Source organism: Stegodyphus dumicola, chromosome 9 (genome assembly GCF_044657685.1).
Source record: "Stegodyphus dumicola isolate Sdum_Otavi_A_Nest chromosome 9, ASM4465768v1".
NCBI lineage: Eukaryota > Metazoa > Arthropoda > Arachnida > Araneae > Eresidae > Stegodyphus > Stegodyphus dumicola.
This window is the reverse complement of record NC_140776.1, coordinates 165,793,206-165,816,764: the sequence shown is the minus strand read 5'-3', so window position 1 is coordinate 165,816,764 and position 23,559 is coordinate 165,793,206.

Genomic DNA, 23,559 nt, shown 5'->3' with positions numbered 1-23,559 from the left:
ATTACGATTCTGGAAGATCCTGCTATTTTGCGTAGTTTAAGGATTTTCATTTATATTTCAAATTATTAATAATATAGTGCTTTTTTAAAACCCAGCTTTACTTTTTAGATACTTCTAAATTTTAGATACTTTATCATAATTAGTTTGATTTATTATTATAATGACAAAATATAAAAAGGTTATCTGCCTAAAGGGTGGAACACCTCCACCGAGCATTTTGTTGAGAAAACAAAACTTTTTCAAGTAGTCTCTGTTTAACTGCCAGGAAGACTGCTCTGACTTTTCTATGGTAAAAGGATTTAACATTTTTACCAAATTTTCTTGACTAACTGTGTAGAGGCCTTAGGTATTTTAGAAGCAGGAAGATGAAAAATGAGCAATGCCTTCGCCGGGAATCGAACCGCGGACCTCTGGAATACGCGCTCAGTGTGAAGACCACTACACCGCGAAGGCACTCTAAGAAGACGGAAGAAATATCTTATATACTACCCTTTTAAATGACGACTGGAGTTTAGGGGACGCATTCGCCAAACCCTGGGTGTGGAGAATCATCATCCACCATTATTTTAGTTAGCGCACCAGTGTAGAGATGTTAGGTATTTCGGAAGCAGGAGAGATGAAAAATGAGCAACGCCTTCGCCGGGGAAAGAATCGCAGACCTCTGGAATACGCGCCCAGCGTGCAGACCACTACACGACGAAGGCATGTAGAAGGAAGGAGGGAGAAATGCCTTATAACTGGGCCAAATGAAAATGCACCAGAATTCGAGTTGTTCTATCTATCAGAGAAAGTCTATCGAGACGAGTAATTCTAACCGCCATACAACACACTAGTTATTAAGGAACAACACTATCTTTTGAAAAACTGCTAAAATGCTTCTCTGTTGAATTAGTTGTAATATCGAGTTGTCTTCTATAGATACCTTAATGGTCCCTTCATCATAATTTCGTATTTTATACTAAATGCTGTTATTCGTCTTAAATTATCCTGCACATCAGTAATTATCTTGTTTTTTATATGTTAATCATGAAGTATATTTCCATGATTTGTAATTTGTATATTTGTTGGTTCTGGTTTTGAAGTTTTACCATCATAATCAAACAAAAAATTTCTAAATGAATCTTGTAGGTGCAAGCGAAGTCTTTGTTTAGATAATAAAAACCATCAGGTAATTCAAACTTGGCGCTACTTCGTGTCATTCTTGTTCAGATTTGGGCAAATGAAAAATATTCTTATAAAAATCAAAAACAACAGGGAAATGCTCTTGAAGTTTTATTTACTTTTTTATTAAATAGCTATTTTTTTCCTTGTCAGCGATCTTCATAGAAAAATAAAAGGCTTTTAAAGTTTAACTGATGAGCTTTCTAATTCTAAATTCCTGCTGATTTCTGTCAAGATAAGCAATGCATTTGCAAATCATTTGTATCTCTCCAATGATCCGCTGTCCTAACCTCGGATTTAAAGGATTCATCTTAATTATCAAATGACATTTTCTTCTTTTAGAATTAAGCAATTAAAAGCAATATAAACGAAATGAAAGTGCTGATGATATTGAATGGCAAAATTATATCAAATAATTTAATGGCGCATTCACACGACGCCAGTAGTTTCTGGTTGACTTTAGAAAACAATTAATCACCTTCGAAACATATTCCTTTTCTTTATCTCTCTTTATTTTAATTTCTCTATGTCTCTCCACGTTAGGGCAACACTATAATTTTGTAAGATTTACGATGAAAGACTGTTTGGCCGATTTAAAGAAAAATATTAAATAGCAATTAATATAGAAATAACGTGCATAGATTTAACACTGCCTAAACTTTAGTTTATGAGATTACTGATAGGGAAGATTTATCAAAATAACTTTGAAACTTAAGTAACTGCAGAATAACACCTCATCGTGAAATCTAAACCGTATAGCGACAGACTCTCCACAAAATAAAATGAAGCTGAAAACAGAAAATATTTACAATATGTTATTTTTCTTTGCAAAATATTCTGTATAATTAAAATGTCGAAAACATTATACAGAATAAATTTCCTGTTTCGAATCATCTAAAACCTTTTGATACATTTTCATCTTTACTTCCTTCTCATTTAACTGTTCGAAACGGCAAAGTGTAGGGTATCAGCGATTACTTAGAAAAATAGCCCATCAGTCCTGTGTCCTGATTAGTAACAAATCAGTTCGGATTAGCTCCCAGGAAACACGCTGGCTTCATGAAAATTTCCGTATTTTTACCTATGTGCAACATGAATACCAGACAACTTTTAGATAGTGAATATGAGACATACGAGATATATAATACATACGAGATATATAGACATACGAGACAAGAGCGTGATATAAATGCGAGACAGGGACATAGAGACCCGGACACGAAAACATGGAGACAAGATATGGACATGGAAATATGGACATGGAGAACCAGGACAAGGATATTCACGATACGGAGACACGAGACATAAGATATGGGAATGCGAGACATAAGAATACGAGACGAGAATATGAAATATGAATACGAGACAACTTTTCTTAGATAGTGAATATGAGACATGCGAGATATAAATACGAGACAAGAATGCAAGACGAGACAAGATTAGGAGACATGAGACACGAGACGTGAGACATAGGACATTTGTATTCCAGACATGAGAATGAAGATGAGGACATAGAGACACGTGACACGAAGACAGACTGGAGACGCAGAGACATGGGCATGGAGACCCGGACACGAAAACATGGAGACACGACACGGACGTAGAAATATGAACATGGAGACCCGGATCAAGGAGATTCACGATACGAAAACACGATACATAAGGTATGGGAATGCGAGACATAAGAATAGGAGACGAGAATATGAGACATGAATACGAGACATTCTTTCTTAGACAGTTTTCTTCCACGAAGGCCTCCCTCCTTGCGCCCTAGGGAGCTCCCTAATCAGCTTCACATTAACTTAATAAATCCAACGCCAAATTTAGCTAGTCAATCAACCAAACAACCATTTAGAGATATTTATCTTTAATATATTCATCAATAAATAACAAAAATGATGAAGTTAGAGAGTATGAGCATAGATTAGGAGCATATTATATTATTCTATAAACATTTTATGCCATTTATTCGCAACAACAATAACTGTATGAAAGTACAATTTTACAAAACTGACCTATGATATACAAATGTACGTTTTTAATGTTATTTTTAATTTAACTGCTACTTTATCTGCAATTAAATATTGTGTATCTTGGTGACCCTTAAATAAGTCACGTGAAATGTACCTAATTATAAAATTGAATAAAATACAGTTTTTGTGCAAATTCACGCATAATCCAATGTTATTGGGTTAAATGTTTTCGCATAGTTATTTTCGTAAGAAATATCTAAATAATTTTAACGAGGATGATCCCGCCTCTCGTCCTGCGTTACTTTCCGAATGCGAGTCACATTTTTAAATGACTGCTACTCAGTATCCCTTAAGGAATGGAAACATTTATAAAAAAATCATTTAAAATAATTATATTTATAAAAGAAATGGCATGAAAGACGGTGGGTATCATTTTGTTCATTTCACAGCTCTGATCATCTTCAATAATCCATTACGCAAACATTAACCTTTTTTTCACAAAAACTGGAAGCACATTTAAACGAGAGTGCATGTTCTTTAACTATCAATGAAGGAAGCTTTTACGAAGATAATGAAGATTCACCTTTGCGTTTTTGGAGGCCCGTGTTACTGGAAAGCAAAGCAAAAAGTACTTCCGGGAACTTCTGTTCTTCCCTATGACTCCAGAAGTGACCTGAAGTATCTTTCTTATTCTTTTCCGTTATCTCTTCTTAATACTTTTCATCCTATTCCTCGGTCTAATTACATCAGGTGAGAAAACAAAACGCCAAAGAATTATATGTTGCTTGTTTTTTTAATTTTCTTCTGTTTTCGTTTCACCTCCTTTACTGCTCATGGCAAGGCGAATAGAAGATGCATAGGATTTGTTAAGATTCTACTTGCTCTTGTTTTCATTATCATTCAGAATACTGATTTTTGATTGGAAATGTTTTGTTGTTTCATGCGTAGTTTTATCGGATATCTTTTCGGCTCTAGGCTAGCCGCTTCATGCTTTACGATGATTGATTGGGAAATAAATTATTGGAGTGTTGTATTGTCAAAAGGAATGGAATTTCTGATTGCGCAATCAAGTTCTTATTCTTCCAGAGACGGTGCTTACTTACAAACGAACAAACTGCAATCTTTTCTATGGATGTCATTTCTTAACGTCAGCTGTGGTTGTCAGATTATTATTTAATTAAGTTAGGCTTCTAGGAGTCAGGCTTTGCTCGATAATGCTTGGTATCGAAGAACTTATTTGGCTTTTTATTATATTAAAATCATTTACATGAGGATGACTGACTCACCCATTGCCGAGATCGACTTTTTGCTTGAAATAGCAATCAACATTCTACCTACGCTAATCGCGAAATATAATACATTTCAGGCATGTACACTAATATACGGTGACGGTAAAAATGAAATACAAGCAAAATTAAATCGCATTAATAAAAAATTGCTAATTTTACCGATTGCGCATGCAATTTTAGTGAAGCTGTCCAGTTTCTTCGTTGCGAAACTAACTTCGTTGATGATTTGAATATTCACTGTGAAGCTATATGGTCTGATGAACTTCGTTTTTTACGTATCTGGTGAATAGAATTTAGCTATTGCCTACATTAATATAGCTTCAGGCAGGAAGAATCAATCGCTGCGCTCCTTTACGTATCTTGTCCATTCTAGATGACAATCTTTTTTTTTACTTTTTAAACTTCGTTTTTTACGTATCTGGTGAATAGAATTTAGCTATTGCCTACATTAATATAGCTTCAGGCAGGAAGAATCAATCGCTGCGCTCCTTTACGTATCTTGTCCATTCTAGATGACAATCTTTTTTTTTACTTTTTAAACTTCGTTTTTTACGTATCTGGTGAATAGAATTTAGCTATTGCCTACATTAATATAGCTTCAGGCAGGAAGAATCAATCGCTGCGCTCCTTTACGTATCTTGTCCATTCTAGATGACAATCTTTTCTTTTTACTTTTTAAACTTCGTTTTTTACATATCTGGTGAATAGAATTTAGCTATTGCCTACATTAATATAGCTTCAGGCAGGAAGAATCAATCGCTGCGCTCCTTTACGTATCTTGTCCATTCTAGATGACAATCTTTTCTTTTTACTTTTTAAACTTCGTTTTTTACGTATCTGGTGAATAGAATTTAGCTATTGCCTACATTAATATAGCTTCAGGCAGGAAGAATCAATCGCTGCGCTCCTTTACGTATCTTGTCCATTCTAGATGACAATCTTTTTTTTTACTTTTTAAACTTCGTTTTTTACGTATCTGGTGAATAGAATTTAGCTATTGCCTACATTAATATAGCTTCAGGCAGGAAGAATCAATCGCTGCGCTCCTTTACGTATCTTGTCCATTCTAGATGACAATCTTTTCTTTTTACTTTTTAAACTTCGTTTTTTACGTATCTGGTGAATAGAATTTAGCTATTGCCTACATTAATATAGCTTCAGGCAGGAAGAATCAATCGCTGCGCTCCTTTACGTATCTTGTCCATTCTAGATGACAATCTTTTTTTTTACTTTTTAAACTTCGTTTTTTACGTATCTGGTGAATAGAATTTAGCTATTGCCTACATTAATATAGCTTCAGGCAGGAAGAATCAATCGCTGCGCTCCTTTACGTATCTTGTCCATTCTAGATGACAATCTTTTTTTTTACTTTTTAAACTTCGTTTTTTACGTATCTGGTGAATAGAATTTAGCTATTGCCTACATTAATATAGCTTCAGGCAGGAAGAATCAATCGCTGCGCTCCTTTACGTATCTTGTCCATTCTAGATGACAATCTTTTCTTTTTACTTTTTAAACTTCGTTTTTTACATATCTGGTGAATAGAATTTAGCTATTGCCTACATTAATATAGCTTCAGGCAGGAAGAATCAATCGCTGCGCTCCTTTACGTATCTTGTCCATTCTAGATGACAATCTTTTCTTTTTACTTTTTAAACTTCGTTTTTTACGTATCTGGTGAATAGAATTTAGCTATTGCCTACATTAATATAGCTTCAGGCAGGAAGAATCAATCGCTGCGCTCCTTTACGTATCTTGTCCATTCTAGATGACAATCTTTTTTTTTACTTTTTAAACTTCGTTTTTTACGTATCTGGTGAATAGAATTTAGCTATTGCCTACATTAATATAGCTTCAGGCAGGAAGAATCAATCGCTGCGCTCCTTTACGTATCTTGTCCATTCTAGATGACAATCTTTTCTTTTTACTTTTTAAACTTCGTTTTTTACGTATCTGGTGAATAGAATTTAGCTATTGCCTACATTAATATAGCTTCAGGCAGGAAGAATCAATCGCTGCGCTCCTTTACGTATCTTGTCCATTCTAGATGACAATCTTTTTTTTTACTTTTTAAACTTCGTTTTTTACGTATCTGGTGAATAGAATTTAGCTATTGCCTACATTAATATAGCTTCAGGCAGGAAGAATCAATCGCTGCGCTCCTTTACGTATCTTGTCCATTCTAGATGACAATCTTTTCTTTTTACTTTTTAAACTTCGTTTTTTACGTATCTGGTGAATAGAATTTAGCTATTGCCTACATTAATATAGCTTCAGGCAGGAAGAATCAATCGCTGCGCTCCTTTACGTATCTTGTCCATTCTAGATGACAATCTTTTCTTTTTACTTTTTAAACTTCGTTTTTTACGTATCTGGTGAATAGAATTTAGCTATTGCCTACATTAATATAGCTTCAGGCAGGAAGAATCAATCGCTGCGCTCCTTTACGTATCTTGTCCATTCTAGATGACAATCTTTTCTTTTTACTTTTTAAACTTCGTTTTTTACGTATCTGGTGAATAGAATTTAGCTATTGCCTACATTAATATAGCTTCAGGCAGGAAGAATCAATCGCTGCGCTCCTTTACGTATCTTGTCCATTCTAGATGACAATCTTTTCTTTTTACTTTTTAAACTTCGTTTTTTACGTATCTGGTGAATAGAATTTAGCTATTGCCTACATTAATATAGCTTCAGGCAGGAAGAATCAATCGCTGCGCTCCTTTACGTATCTTGTCCATTCTAGATGACAATCTTTTCTTTTTACTTTTTAAACTTCGTTTTTTACGTATCTGGTGAATAGAATTTAGCTATTGCCTACATTAATATAGCTTCAGGCAGGAAGAATCAATCGCTGCGCTCCTTTACGTATCTTGTCCATTCTAGATGACAATCTTTTCTTTTTACTTTTTAAACTTCGTTTTTTACGTATCTGGTGAATAGAATTTAGCTATTGCCTACATTAATATAGCTTCAGGCAGGAAGAATCAATCGCTGCGCTCCTTTACGTATCTTGTCCATTCTAGATGACAATTTTTTTTTTTTTTTCTACTTCTGGTGGCTTAGCTACTCTCTAAATTTGAAACAGTCGTATTAAATTCCTAAGCAATGACGTCCGACCTCCCTCTAGGAGCAAAATGGCATTTCGCTGTAATAACCCTTTGCGGCACAATGTGTCCGGTCTGTACACACCTAAAAATTTCCTTCTGTACGCACAGAAAACTTAAATGAAAAAGTATTTATAAGTTACTATAGGTTACTCTGAACCTTCTTTATTTATAGTAGATGGCAGATCAACACAAACCAGTCCCTATATTTTAGCCATGTTTAGTTTTTTAAGACTCTCATTTTTCAAAGAAACCTTCCAGATTTTTTTAGGGTATAAAAGGAATTGTTTGAAAAGAAATTTCTATGTTATTTTTTTGGCTGTAAGCTAATCTACTTATTCTATATTAGTTTTAAATTTTTACCTTGAAATCTTGCCTAAAAGCAAACGGCGAACACTAGGTGTGCCCAGACCGGGCTCACCGATCATCTAGGACAACTGGGAGTCTGCATTCTTTGTTTCTTCGCATCTTATCGGTCAGATCATTGACAATAATGCTCAATTCAGCACTCTTTTCGAAGCTCTATTCAATCAGTGGGTCCACTTTGGGCACACCCACAGAATTAAAACGATAAGTGCTATCTTCACAAGATTTTACTTGTGTACTCCTCTAGGCTTAATTAGACTGCCTATCTTTTTATTTAATCTAAACTACGACTTTAAAAGGTAGCGTGCCAGAAAGGGATAAAAGACGGTTCCTTCTCATCCGAAAAAAGGGGTGACCCTTTTTCGTTTAACAATATCGACAGTGAAAGATATCGCCCCATATTCAGATGAAGCCACACACCTACCTCTCACCTATCTTTCTTTGCATCACTCAAAAAATATCCCGATATAATTATATTATAATGTTCCTTAGTACTTTGTCTATGCTAAATGTAGAGGAACTCAGTGAACTAAGTAGCGGCTTATCGCTGAGATCGAGTTATGCCAGAGTCTCTTAAAAAAAAAAAAAAAAAAAAAAAAAAAAAAAAAAAAAAAAGAAGGGTAAAAATACTCGCACCTTTTTATTCACTCTGTAGAAATAGTAACAGATGGCCCCTTCTCGGGCTTACAGAAAAGCCTACACTCGGGCTTTTAACTCAAGATAAGAAATTAAGAAACTAATCTAATACTAAACTAAATAGACATAGCCGAAGATAGACACAAATACCTAACGTAGTTGGCTCCTAATTTAACAATATCAACAATTATACCAACAGACGATTTTCAACAAGCACGTAGAATATGGCCGAGTGCAGCAGATTTAAGAGCAACGTAGCCAGACAGAAAACACGCGCCACTCCTAAACTCTCTCTCAAAGTAAGTTGAACATTCCTTAAATACTCCTTCTAACTCATTTGCATAAAACGCGATGCTAAAAATTCATTCAGGTAGGGAATACTAGGTGGGAAACGAGACTAAACTGTACAGCATGTTGAAACTTAAAATAACCGTTAGAAACTTAATATAATCTCTACAATATATTATAATTTGTATAAATACTTTTATTAATTAAAATTTTAATGTAATAAATAAAGTTCTGAGGTTTATAATTTCGTCTTAATTTTAAAAAAAATCTGATGTGTACACCACATGACTTTGTACGGAATATTGAATTATACGCATTTTTTCTTGCATCTCATTTAAACTTTTTGGATTGAATTAAATCTACTTCGCCGAAAGCGCATAAACCACAATAGAATAAATGCATTCTTTAAAATTCACTCTATTTGTTTACCATAGCGACACTCTGGCGCTAGGTTCACTTAAAAGTTTTATATTTCGTTCATATTATAACTCAGAATGCACAAAATTGATATCATTTAAAGAATTATCTAATCGTTGCCACATGTTCTATTCAAATACTATAATAAAGCTAGAAGGATGTATAAAAGAAATTAAGCAAACAAAGCTAAAAAGAAACAGTTTTTCACTGAAGATTGAGTACTTCTCATTCAATTAATTCCGTTCTCACTTCGCGACAAAGCAAAAATACATAAAAAGTCAAAATATCTGTATTAAAAATTACGAAGTAAATCTGAAACACTTATTTCTTCGAAAAAATTCCAGACAGGATTAAGCATGATTTAATTCGCAATAATAAATGAAGGCGTTTATCTTTGTTGTTGCGAAGCTAAGTTTCTCTAGATTGGCAACAAATCCACTACTCTGCTGTTTCAAATGTAAACAAGCAATTACCGCCATCAAAAAAATTATTAGGTTTAGCGGCACTTAACCAACTTTAAAATCGTTGATAATTCTAAAAATATTGTATACAGATTTACTAAAGGCATCAAAACCTTAACCGGAAGATAAGAACAACATAATGCAATCATTTTTAAAGCAAAGAATGTACAATTTACAACCATATAAGAGTAAAGAAACTGAGATCACTGAGCCGGGTAACAGAGTGGATATATATATAAATATATTTATACACGTTTGGTGCGGCCGATTGCAACCAAAATACGAGGTGCAGATCTACATGTTATAGCAGATTTATATACAAAGTTTCAACGTTCTGAGGCTACTCGTTTTTGAGTTATGCGAGATATGTCGTTCGTACAGACGCCACGAAAAATTCTCTTCAGAATTAATTTTAAAGCAGTTTTATAATTTTTTTTTTTTTTTTTTTTTTTTTTTTTTTTTTTTTTTGAGGAAACGAGTCTTTTATTCTGTCCTTACGTACAGATATCACGCAAAAACATCATTAAATTGCATTCGATAGGGGTCAAAATGGATATTTTCGTTGAAATATGCTGCCTGGAAGTTTTCGCGATTACAATACTTCCTTTTTACTTCGTACAAGGAAGTAAAAAAGGACAGATTTTTAACAAAATCTGCAGGATTCTATGTATTGTGTTCATCTTAGAAAATTTTAATTACGCTGATCTCTTAAAACTAGGAGGACGAAATTATAAGGATTTTTAAGGTTTACTAACTTTTATTTTATTTTAAAACTTTGCTGTCCCCTCTTATTTTCCACTTTCGGCCAGAATAAACGCGTTAGTATTAGTATGCAAATTGTGCTTTCAAAACTCTTAAGTATTTAAGTTGTGGCTTTTAGTTAGAGTTAGAGAGAGAGAGAGGGAGACTCCTCGCCACCTTATTTCACGCGCGCTTTAAGACGGTTTAAGACAGTTCAAGACAGTTTAAGACAGTTCACGCGCCTTTAAGGCCAGAAGTTTAATCCTCTTGATATTGAAGACGTATTGTAGTTTACCCGCAGTTTGCGTTCTACATACTATGTAAACATCTAAAAGACTAAATCTTAGTATTACTAGTTTGTGTAAAGTATTCAAATTTAGCTCTTATTTAAATTTAGTTACTTGTAGTTATAATTTTCTTATGTTCAGACTACAAGTGATGGTCTTTGTATACCGAAGTGCGGAAGCACACGTGAATTGTGAAGAATAAAGGGTAGTTAAACACTTCCTCTTTCTTGTCATCTTATCTACAATTTAAAAGGACATACTTTTAAGTCAACTCAATCTTCTGCTCAAGACACCTACATGTTTGCTAAACAGTTAAGAAGAAAAATTAGTCCTGATAAAATTATATATTTCAATAAAATTGTATGGACCTAATAACGGTATGAATAATTAATTGGCTCTATTATGAGTAATTAGAGGAAGAAGATTTAAGAAGATTAAGAATCAAATATGATTTAAGAAGATTAGAAGATATAAGAGCAATTAGAAAAGTATAATTATCATAGTTTGTTATTAACAGAGAGTATTATATCAAAGGGATCAGAGACATTTAGAATACGGTATTTTTAGTGAAAAAAAAAAAAACACTTCTGATGCATTGAAAAGTTACGATAATAACCACTTATTATGTTCTTTGTATAATACCGCAAGATAAAAGGATTAAATTATTTTCGGCGCATTTTTCCTTTATTTTCTGGCATTATGTTTAGCACAATTCTTCCTTTACCATTATTTTCAAGGATAAATATTATCAGCTGAGGTGACTTATGTAAGTAAAATAAGAAGAACAGTTTGAAATAACTAAATTTCTATCCTTAGTTTTCTTGCTGAACTTCTGACTATATAAATATTTTGAAGAGAGTAAAAGAAGAAATGCTATGGCCCCTAAAACCTCCATTGACCTAATAATGGCAAAAAATCTTGGTCGGATTATCTTCGAAGAAAATTGTCTTAAAATTGATATCGTGAAGTAAGTTAAAAAAGATTAAAAATGAAGCAATGTTTTTCAATATGTGTACCATCCATTTTTATTTTCTTATATGTTTAATTCAGCCTTTTATGCGATATAAAGGATCATTAGGCGTATTATCATGTGTACTGGAAAGTGAACCAAAAGTTTCCATTTCTTTAGATGATTTCCTGGCACATAGTAAGTCAGTCAGTCAGATTATTGGCGCAAAACCAAAGACGATTATGACGCGCCAAACGAGAGTTAGTGATCTAATTTGATGAATTTAAAACAAATTATTAATAAATAGAACAGGAACGTGGACAAATGTTCCAAATCCAGAGGATGAAGTCATGTAAAAACAAGGTAAAAGCACACAAGTGTTAAATATTAAACTGCTATGCACAATCTTCAAAACAGATTAAATTAGGTAAAAAAAGCCAATCTCTTTTAAATGATAAAATAAATTACAATTGACCTCTCTTCCGATTAAACGGTCGAGAGGTAAGTCATAGCTATTAAAATATTTCTAACGAAGATTATTAAAACTTGGACACTCAATTAAAATATGACGGACAGCTAGACAAGCATTACAGTTTAAACAAATAGGCTCATTCTCATCTTTTAGAAGGTAGTTATGTGTCACTCTAGTGTGACTAATCCTGAAACGAGCCAAAAGAACTTCTTCTTATGATTTCTATTAAAATCCCAATGCTCAACTCTAGGCTTTACAGTTATCAACTTGTTGTGAAGCTGAATGTCCCAAAGTGGCTGCCATTTTTTTCGGATCTTTCCTTTGATGACGTAGCAGATAGCTCTAAAAGAGATGATGCGAATGGACAATTCAACAGTAGATTTGGCTGTGATATCTGCCAGCTCATTTTCCTTTATTCCTGCATGTCCGGTAACCCAGCAGTATATGATTTCATATCCCTGGCTCGTTAAGTTTATATGTATCCAGAATATCCACTATTACAGCATTCTGAGTGTCGGAAAAAGCTTCTAACGCTTTCGACACAATATACGAGTCTGTTTACAGTATGAACTTCTTGTGGCAGAGCTTTGAGATGTACAAAAGACCATAATATATTGCAGTTAGTTCAGATGTTAAGACTGAGAAAGCGTGGTGCAAAAGTTTGCCCTTTATGTGACCTTCAACTACAAATGCCATCCCAACATAAGCATTTGACTTGAATCGATCTGTATATATTGGAAGATAACTGCTATATTTATGCCTGTGCTCAGCAGAGTTGTCTGTAAACGATGTCGTTAGTTCTTAGTTTCCTGGCACAAATAAACAAAGAAAACCTCTGAGGACACATTCGTTCTGTAATTTAAATTATTACTGGTCAGGGGATTTAAATTAAACTGGGATAGGAGGGCAAGGTCTATGGTATGAGGGGATAAAAATTCAACTTTGTACTAAGAAAGGCTATAATTTGTTACAATCCTATCAATGACATCGAAGAAAATGGAATATCACCTTTGCTCAAGTCTCGCGAGATATGATTTATTATGATGAGATATAACAGCGTTTATATTAATTTTATTTAATGACTGATTGGTTGGTGACATAGCCTTTGAGGAATCAAACCAGCCTGTGTGCTGTAGAACTGCCTCTGCAATTTATATGATATCTAAAGAAATATCAGTCAGTTTCTCCTGTTTTAACCGAAATTGACTTCTTTGAGATTAACGGCGAAACTTAACCCTTTCGCAGTCCTCTCCTGTTCGCGAAAATTTCTCCCCAGCGGCCCTTTGTTTTTCGCAGCGTGTAATGTTGTTTTCTCTGTACATACATAACTTTCGTAGTGGATGAATGTCAATGAATATTAAGTAACATTATAAGGAAATAAAGCATAATGGAAAAGTAATAATATCTCTGCTTATTTCTAATAGCAGGATTAATTTGATAACATCTGATCCAGGCGGTCCACTCCTCCCATTTTGTTGTTGTAATCTTTTACAATTATTGGGTTTTTTTTACAGTTCTTTTCCGTGTTTCAACATCAATCAGAGAGTTATTATGGATTGTACTCATCAAACGTATATCCTTCGTGTCTTTCCAATTCGCAACCTCATTTTTTATATTTTTCTGCTGAGTATAAAGATCTCTCACTGTCTTGCATCTTATGTAAAATGGCGCGAATGTTCATAAAACCCGAGGGGGGATTCAATTAGAAATAGAATGCCTGATTAGTACTGCCCTCTAGGAGGTATTAGAACAAACAAAAATAAAAACTCAAACAAGTAAACATTTAGAAAGCGTTTTAAACGTTTAAAAGTTTTAAAATGTAGAAGAACGCTTGAAGCGCGTTACGGCCGCCCTGCAGAAGTTTCACTTGAACGTGATAGACGCGTTACGGACGACGAAGAGGTTAAAAGGATTATATGTCTAACTTTTGTTTTCTTTTATTATGTAAAATACATGCTAAATAGTTAATCTTTTTAATGCTGTAACAGAGCATATGATCTCTACAAAAGCCCTTGAAAACTAAAAGCAATATTTTAGATCTAAAGGCAAAATACTTAGAAAATCTATGAAGAAATATCTGTACATGCACAAAATTGCCCTCCGTGACTGACTACAGATCAGCCAAAAGTTCTGTTAGCTCGAAGGTTTGGTAATGTTCTTTATGATGCTTAGGACTTGGCGTCCTGTTGTAAAGCAGAAATACTACTTCATAATGCCAAACAAGGCACTTAACTAAAGGATCTATTACACCTGCCTTGTTTCTGTACGGGTAGCTTTGGTATGGTTTGCAAATAATCCTATCATATCATATTGTCAGAAACTGACGCAGGGAAGGACTGTATATGAAATTATGCAATGCTCTGAAATGAGATATGAATGAAGATACAATGTACCAAACACTTACTACGCATCCAATAATATGAGGTCATAATTCACAAATGAATGCTAGAAACTAACAGATGTGTACAATTCAAGAAGATTGTTTACCATTTGCTTTTATTTTCATGAATTCTACTAATACATTCTTATAATGGACTCTGAAATGTATTCATGTCTCTTTACCTCCTTACTTGCAATAAAAGAGCATGAAAAGACACATGTTTTGCAATTAATAGCAGTTTATACATAATTAGAGTCGCATAATTACAATTAAGAGCAAAATAGCAAGTCAGGTATCATACTTAATTTTCGTTGTTTTATCGTTATGCTTTGCTTTAATCTTAGTACATTAGTGCGACAGGATTATACCCGTATTAATAACGGAAAAAACTTTGGGTTTTGTCAACTTACTGTTATTCTGTCCTGTTAGGACTTGATTACCGCCTAGGTCTACGCAGTGCAGTTTAGGGAGCAGAATTTTCAGAACTTTATAATTCATAATTCTTAGAGTCATTAGGTTATTTTGAAGCAGGTGACGTGCAAAATGTGAAATGCCCTCTCCGTCAGTCGAAGCCTGGACCTCTCGAATATAAGTCGTCCAATTATATCACTAAAGTATGCGTGAAAGAGCCGGCCAGACGGTATAGTAGTTAGAGGAGGTAAACCGCTGAGTTGGCTTCCGACCCAGGTATAGATATATCCATGCAGAATTGGTTACCAACTCGGCGGGAGTCAACCACTAGCTACCAGGCCGCAGCCCTGGGCAGCCCCGGCTGAGCAGACGACATTTATAAAATGCAAAAAGGAGATATACATGTGCATACAAGGCACTTGAAGAAGAGTACAACAATGTACAAAGAAATAAGGGGGGTAAACCGCTGAGTTGGCTTCCGACCCGGGTATAGATATATTCATGCAGAATTGGTAACCAGCTCGGCGAGAGTCAACCACTAGCTACAAGGCCGCAGCTCTGGGCAGCCCCGGCTGAGCAGACGACATTTATAAAATGCAAAAAAGAGATATACATATGCATACAAGGCACTTGAAGAAGAGTACAACAGTGTACAAAGAAATATATACATGTGCATACAAGGCACTTGAAGAAGAGTACAACAATGTACAAAGAAATATGTACATGTGCATACAAGGCACTTGAAGAAGAGTACAACAGTGTACAAAGAAATATATACATGTGCATACAAGGCACTTGAAGAAGAGTACAATCCAAATATATATATATATACATATAAATACAAACTCATATTATAGTACACACTTACAATACATAGATATTCCGAAACAAATAAAAGTATACATACTCTCACTCATATTGATATATACACCCATACATATACGTTATCATGATAGTTAAAGTTTACAAGAAGCATGCCATTGAGGTACGCGTGATCTTTAGTATAAATTAGGTACCATAAATAAAAGATATAAAAATGTGCAGATACATTACAGCATTCAGATACAGTACGAACTTTATGTATGAAAACCTGGCACAGCATAAATACAAAATTACATATTGTACATATATATCACAGACTCTGTTGCTGACATATTAAACTAGCTTATATAGACTTTTATGACTTCTATCTTACAGTGTCAGAAGAGTAATTGCTAATACAGTAGTCAATTATTGTTTTCAGTTTCCGCTGGGCAACTCTGTTACTTTGTAGATTCTGGAACCAATTTGGCCAGAATCTGGCTCCTGGTTGCTTGAGGCTGTTAAGTGCTGTGTGTGGGCAGGAGAACACAAAATGGTCTGGATGACCCTCCTCCCCACATTCACAGTTACCATTCTCTCTCAAGCCAAAGCGGCAGAGGTATGAAGGAAAGGGCCCATGACAGTGTAGAAATATGTCATGTAATTGCTATTAGTTTGGATTGTTGTCTTGACCTTGGGAATGAGATTGTAAACAAGTCTCCCTGTGGAGACTTGATCCCAACGTTCTTGCCATATTCTTAGGAGCTGATGGAATATCCGAGAAATAGGGACGCCTGACTGTGATAAAGGGCCTGGGTTCAAATCCAGGAGAAGGCATGGATGTAAAATTGTCTGTCCCTTCATAGAAGGTAACGGTGGCTGCCTATAGGGTGCCTCCATAATAAAATTGTCACCGCTTTTGGCTTTAGTAGTGGCCAATGCCGTTATAGGCAAGTGCCCGTCATTTGTAAAAAAAAAAAAGAAAAGTATATGTGAAAGAGGGAGAAAAACCTTTCTAATTTATCGAAACCTTGTTTTTCTCTCATAAGAGTAAAATACACTTTGAGGGTTCTCCTCAAAACCTTTTAACTGTGTTCTAAGTATTATTGATTAAGTATGGTTAATTATAAATGGCTATAAACTCTTAAAAGGCTAGAAGAATAAATGTGAAGGAATTCCATTCTGTGCGATAAATGGAACTAAAAATAAAAGGAAAGCCTCTGTTATCATCAATACATTTACCATCAGTTAAGCTAGAAACGAAGAAACTCTATCACAAAAAAGGGCAAATTAAAAAAAGTGCTCTACGATACATCAAAAGTTTCTAGATGAAATTCAACATTTCAGGTTTAAAATTTTTATGATGAGTTTGAAGGGAAAGCATTGGAAATTCTGAAATAACTTTAATTCTGGGGGAAAATTAATTTACCATTCTGTTGTTAATATTTCCAAATTTAATAGTTTAAGTTATTGACTTCCATTATCAGAGATACGAGTTTGCTTCGAACTGTAAATTGGCCTAGAAAGATTTTAAAACTTATTTTCGAAATATTGACCAATTTTGAAATTTATGGAATCTAACAGAAGCAGTTATTCAACAGTTTAAAAAATTTTCGTGCACTGAGAACATTCGACATCGCCATATTCCTTCACAGGATACACACATGTAAGTTTTCATTACCATTCCTATCAATGCGATTTCAATCAATCAAATGTACTTGTATAATTGATTAATTAATTGTGGGATTATTGATTAATTGTACAAATATTGATTAATTTGTAATGTTCCAACCTAGGATTTACAGCTAAATGTGCGGAACCTTAAGAACTGGTAAGCGAATAATCGCTTAGGTCAGAAAGATAGAAACGTAAACGTACGAAGGGTTCATTACTCTTTATTATTCAAAATAAATTTAACAGACGGTTCCTTCTTGGAGCTTACAGCAAAGCCTCCACTTGGGCTTGAACTCAGGAATGCTACTAAAGTACGGCCGGGCGTAATACTAACTTAAGAGAGAGTAGCCTAAAAGGTGAACCCGCGCTGGTCAGAATCTCTGGCTCTCTCATAGAACTTCAGGGTTAAATACTTTCTCTTCCTTCATTTGCATTTAACCGCGATTTTGAAAACACATTCTGGCAGGAAATTGTAAGCTGAAATTAGGAGAGATAAGATAGTGGCTTTAACTAAAAATAACTGTTAGCAACTTAGGATAAACCTTACAGTTTAATTGTGTGATTACTGATTAATCGTATAATTATTGATTAGCTAATTGTGTGATTATTGATTAATTGTATAATTATTGATTAACTAATTGTATAATTATTGATTAATTAAGTGTATAATTATTGATTAATTAATTGTATAATAATTGATTAATTGCATAACTATGAATTACTTGATTAACTACTTTACGACGAAGCAATGGTAAAAGCCATAGACAATAGAGAAAACCATACACACACACGCAGTGAATTTTTTTTTTTTTTTTTTTTTTTTTTTTTTTTTTTGTATCTTTCGGAATTTGAATTATGCGCGAGTTCAAACTCGAATTAACTACCTGTGTTCAGAAATATCATCCATTTGGTCACTAACAGACCTGCAATTACGCAAATGAAACTCGCAGTTTAGAAGTTAGTTTGTAAATTCCCATTTATGACATCAGTTGACTCATACCAGTGAAGAGGTTTGGAGTTTTATGAAAGTAAATTAAGCAATTATTATGGAAATCAGAAGATTTTATGATGTCTGGTAAATAATCACATTACCGCAATGGGGATTTTCGAAAGATATTTTTCTCAGATTAAATTTGAATTGCATACTTTCAGGAAGAAGAAATGATGAACCTCCCCTGCATTATTTGTTTTTGTTCAGATTTAATATCATGCACGTATTTTCTAATTTGGATTTCCTTAATTGGGCTTCCTTTGCGGCGAATCCTTATCGACTTTCATGAATAGTCAATATCTAGATGAGAATTTTGATATAGCAAGAATCAGCCATCTCAATAATAAAACGACTTCCTTAATACTCTATGCTCTTTGCCGTACTATAACAATAATCAAAAGCTCTTATTGTCAATCTAAATAACTTATAAAGTTTACAGAGTTAAGTACATAATGTTTTATTGCCAGGATTTAAGAAAAGTTTTCCATCAAAAGACATTAGGCAATGGTTATCTGTAAACGCTATGGAAATTCACAAATTTTGTATTGCCCAACATGACCTTCACTACATCTTCTCAATGTTGATGGCAAAACCGGAGGAAATAATACACTGGCAACGGCATCCTATGATTCTAAATTTAATTTAATGGCTAAAACTAATAGTATATTTAATTTCCCAGCAAGTGAACAATCCTCATGGCATTGGCTTGATCAACGTAGCGTCGGTTACTAAATATTTCGTTTACAAGAAACAGTTACTTGACACGCACGAAACATATTCTAAATTTTTGAACTAAGCACGTTGGGTGAAAATCTATTATCAAAAAGCATGCTTTTCGCTTGGTATAATGGCAGCTAGAAAATAGTTTATTTATAGGTCAAGGATATTTCTCCTAATTCGTTTACGAATTTTCCTTCTAACAGTCTTGGACAATGCGCTATTTTATGACATCATTACTGATCCCCGTTAAGGTGTTTCATCAGGCCGTAAGACACAAAGGCGAGGCAAAATAAGTTTTTAAATGAAAGATACTTGAAAAGAATTAGGTAGGAAATGGAAAATAATTAATTTACAACTTGTAGTAATCATGTATTCTATCAACTGCCAAGGTCTTCTTCATACAATAGCATTTTAACTAAATGCGTAACTAAAAAATAATATGTAAGAATCCAGTAGGTCACGATCAATCACTAAGTTTAATTCATTACATTATGAAATAGATTTACATTTAACTTACTACAACTTTATCTTATTTCTACATTTGCTTTCGATTGCGTAATGAAAGATCTCATTATTTTAATATTAGTTGATAGTTACAATGAAACAGTTTTTCTTCTGATGTTTTCAACAATGTAAGCTTCTAAGAGTTACTTCATTACTGTAGAAATCCTGATGTGTACACCACATGACTTCCTTTTACGGAATATTTAATTATACGCAATTTTCCTGCATTTCATTTAAACATATTGAATTACATATAAACAGTTAAAGCATGTGCCCACATACGGAGCCCTTTTTTTTAAATACATAAAATTTTAATTAAACATACATGTTTTTGAGTAAGATGGGATATAAAACTATGAATTTAAATGGAATTTTACATAACGTTTCATTAATTTTTCAAATATAGGCATGTTTAGTAAATATTTAGTAAAATTTTAGTGAAAATTTTCATTTACGCCAGATCTCCTAAAATAAATTCTAATGAATATACTTCATTAATCTTTACACAGTATATAATTAACATACTTACCTGTGTTCTGTAGCAAAAGATTTGCAGTATTTATAAAATTTTTTGAAATATTCAAAACTTGGTGCAAATACTGTCAATAAAATCAATAAATAAATACAAAGAAGTCAGATTTTGCTACAGAACACAGATAAAGATGAATAAAACATTTTGGCAAAATTTCATTTCAATATTCTAAATACATTTTGAGAAATTAATGTAATCGCAATAAAAAGTAACGAAAAACACAATTTCTCAGAAAATGCATTTAAAGATTTTAATACAGCACAAAAAATTTTGTAGTCTGTTTAGACCTTTAAAACTCGCCGTATTTGTATGTTAGGCCCTCTTTTACTTCATTCTTAACTAATTTTGACTTTCTTTTAGAATTTTACTGGTTAAGTTTGCTGCTTGTAGAGATTGGCGTTTCTATTTCTGAATTCGCTGTTTGTCTATTCCAATGTAGCTTTCAAGCATAATGGGATTAATTTCTATTTCTATATACCTGAAAATAGGTAAAGGTCCTAACTATTTTAAATTAAATAATAATACAGCAATATCTGCACATAAAAGCAATGTTTTCAGTTGGACAAAAGTTTCTTTAGGTAAAATATACCTCAAAAGGTTATTAAAATACTCATTATTGTTTTGAGTCTTCCCATGTAGGCATTTTATCAGCAAAGTGTCGCACAGTGAAAGATGTGTTGTTTTTACAGCTTTTATATTGTTTAATAATTAGAAAATAGTTGTTTAAACTTATTGTTTACATTTTTACGACTATTTAAATGCCAACTTCGGGCATCAAAAAATTCACTTCCGGTTCACTTTTTATACTATAACTTTGCTTCTATTTATCGTAAACACAAAAATAAAGCATTTTTGGAAACCTAAATATATGGCCTATAAAATGAGTAAATAAAACAATTTTTGAAAATTTTCACCAAAACGACGAATTTAGGGTAGGCACATACATACCTTAAAGAATTTTGAATTAAATCTACTTCGTCAATAGAGCATTAAACACAACAGAATAAATGCACTGTTTAAAGTTCACTATATTTATTTACCATTAGCGACACTTTGGCGCTAGGTTCCCTTAACAGCATTACATCTCATTTATTTTATAACTCAGAGTGCACAAAAATTATATCATTTGAAAAATTTCCACATGTTCTATTCAAATACTATAATAAATCTAAAACTATGTTTAAAAGAAATTGAACAAATAAAAAAGAAACAGTTTTTCACAGACGATTCAGCGCCGCTTACCTAATCCGCATGTGTTACTCATTACTTCAATTCTCACTTTGCGGCAAAGCAAAAATACATTAAAATTCCAAATATGTTCATTAAAAATTCAAAGATGTAGAAAAACATAACACACCAAGTACAGTTCAAACAATTTTTACAATTAAAATTATAGTTTGTATGCAAAAACAATCTAAAAACTAAAATGATAAATCCAGAATAAATTAAACATAATTTATTTCGCAATTATAAAAGAGCGCGTTATTTTGTTGCCGCAAAGCTTAGTTTCTCAAAATTAGCAACAAATCTACTATTCTGCTAAGACTCGAATGTAAACAAATATGGCTGCCATTGTAAATAAAAATTAGGCTTAGCCGCACATAAGAAAACTTTAAATTGTTGAAAACTCCACAATCATTGCATACAGATTAACTAAAGTTATAGAAATTTTAACCGGAATATAAGAACAACATAGCTCAATCATATTTAAAACAAAAAATGCACAATTTACAAACATATAACAATAAAGAAACTGAGCTCACTAAGCCGAGTAACAGAGTAGATATATATATACTTTTGATTCGGCTGATTGTAACCAAAATAGGAGGTGCACATTTACATGTTATAGCAGTCATATATACAAAATGTCAAAGTTCTGAGGTTACTCGTTTTTGAGTTATGCGAGATAAATACATACATACGTACGTACGTACGCATGGATTTACAAAAGCCACGAAAAAATCTCTTCAGAATTCATTTTAAATCTGGTTTGTAATTTTTTGGGGAAAAAGAGTTCTTTATTTTGTCCTTACGTACAAATGTCACCCGAAAACTTTGATAAATTACGTTCGATAGCGGTCAAAATGGATATTTTTGTCGAAATATGATACTCGAAATTTTTCGCGATTGCAATACTTCCTTTTTACTCCGTACAAGGAAGTTATAAAAAGCGCAAGTGAATATCGTGCCTTTAATTTATAAAATTTCAGTTTCTAGTATTAAGTAGCTTAAAAATAATATTGTTTGAATCATGTAGCAGAGATCTTGGATTCTCTCATATACTACTTTGACACACTGAATCTTTATGATAGTCCTATCAGAGTGCTACATAAAATAAACATTACACGTGTCTCTCGATGATGTCTCTGATGTCTGTTGTAGAAAGGTTTTCTGTATAAAGCTTTTACTGTTGTAGAAAGGTTTTCTATATAAAGCTTTTACTGTTGTAGAAAGGTTTTCTGTATAAAGCTTTTACTGTTGTAGAAAGGTTTTCTGTATAAAGCTTTTACTGTTGTAGAAAGGTTTTCTGTATAAAGCTTTTACTGTTGTAGAAAGGTTTTCTGTATAAAGCTTTTACTGTTGTAGAAAGGTTTTCTGTATAAAGCTTTTACTGTTGTAGAAAGGTTTTCTGTATAAAGCTTTTACTGTTGTAGAAAGGTTTTCTGTATAAAGCTTTTACTGTTGTAGAAAGGTTTTCTGTATAAAGCTTTTACTGTTGTAGAAAGGTTTTCTGTATAAAGCTTTTACTGTTGTAGAAAGGTTTTCTGTATAAAGCTTTTACTGTTGTAGAAAGGTTTTCTGTATAAAGCTTTTACTGTTGTAGAAAGGTTTTCTGTATAAAGCTTTTACTGTTGTAGAAAGGTTTTCTGTATAAAGCTTTTACTGTTGTAGAAAGGTTTTCTGTATAAAGCTTTTACTGTTGTAGAAAGGTTTTCTGTATAAAGCTTTTACTGTTGTAGAAAGGTTTTCTGTATAAAGCTTTTACTGTTGTAGAAAGGTTTTCTGTATAAAGCTTTTACTGTTGTAGAAAGGTTTTCTGTATAAAGCTTTTACTGTTGTAGAAAGGTTTTCTGTATAAAGCTTTTACTGTTGTAGAAAGGTTTTCTGTATAAAGCTTTTACTGTTGTAGAAAGGTTTTCTGTATAAAGCTTTTACTGTTGTAGAAAGGTTTTCTGTATAAAGCTTTTACTGTTGTAGAAAGGTTTTCTGTATAAAGCTTTTACTGTTGTAGAAAGGTTTTCTGTATAAAGCTTTTACTGTTGTAGAAAGGTTTTCTGTATAAAGCTTTTACTGTTGTAGAAAGGTTTTCTGTATAAAGCTTTTACTGTTGTAGAAAGGTTTTCTGTATAAAGCTTTTACTGTTGTAGAAAGGTTTTCTGTATAAAGCTTTTACTGTTG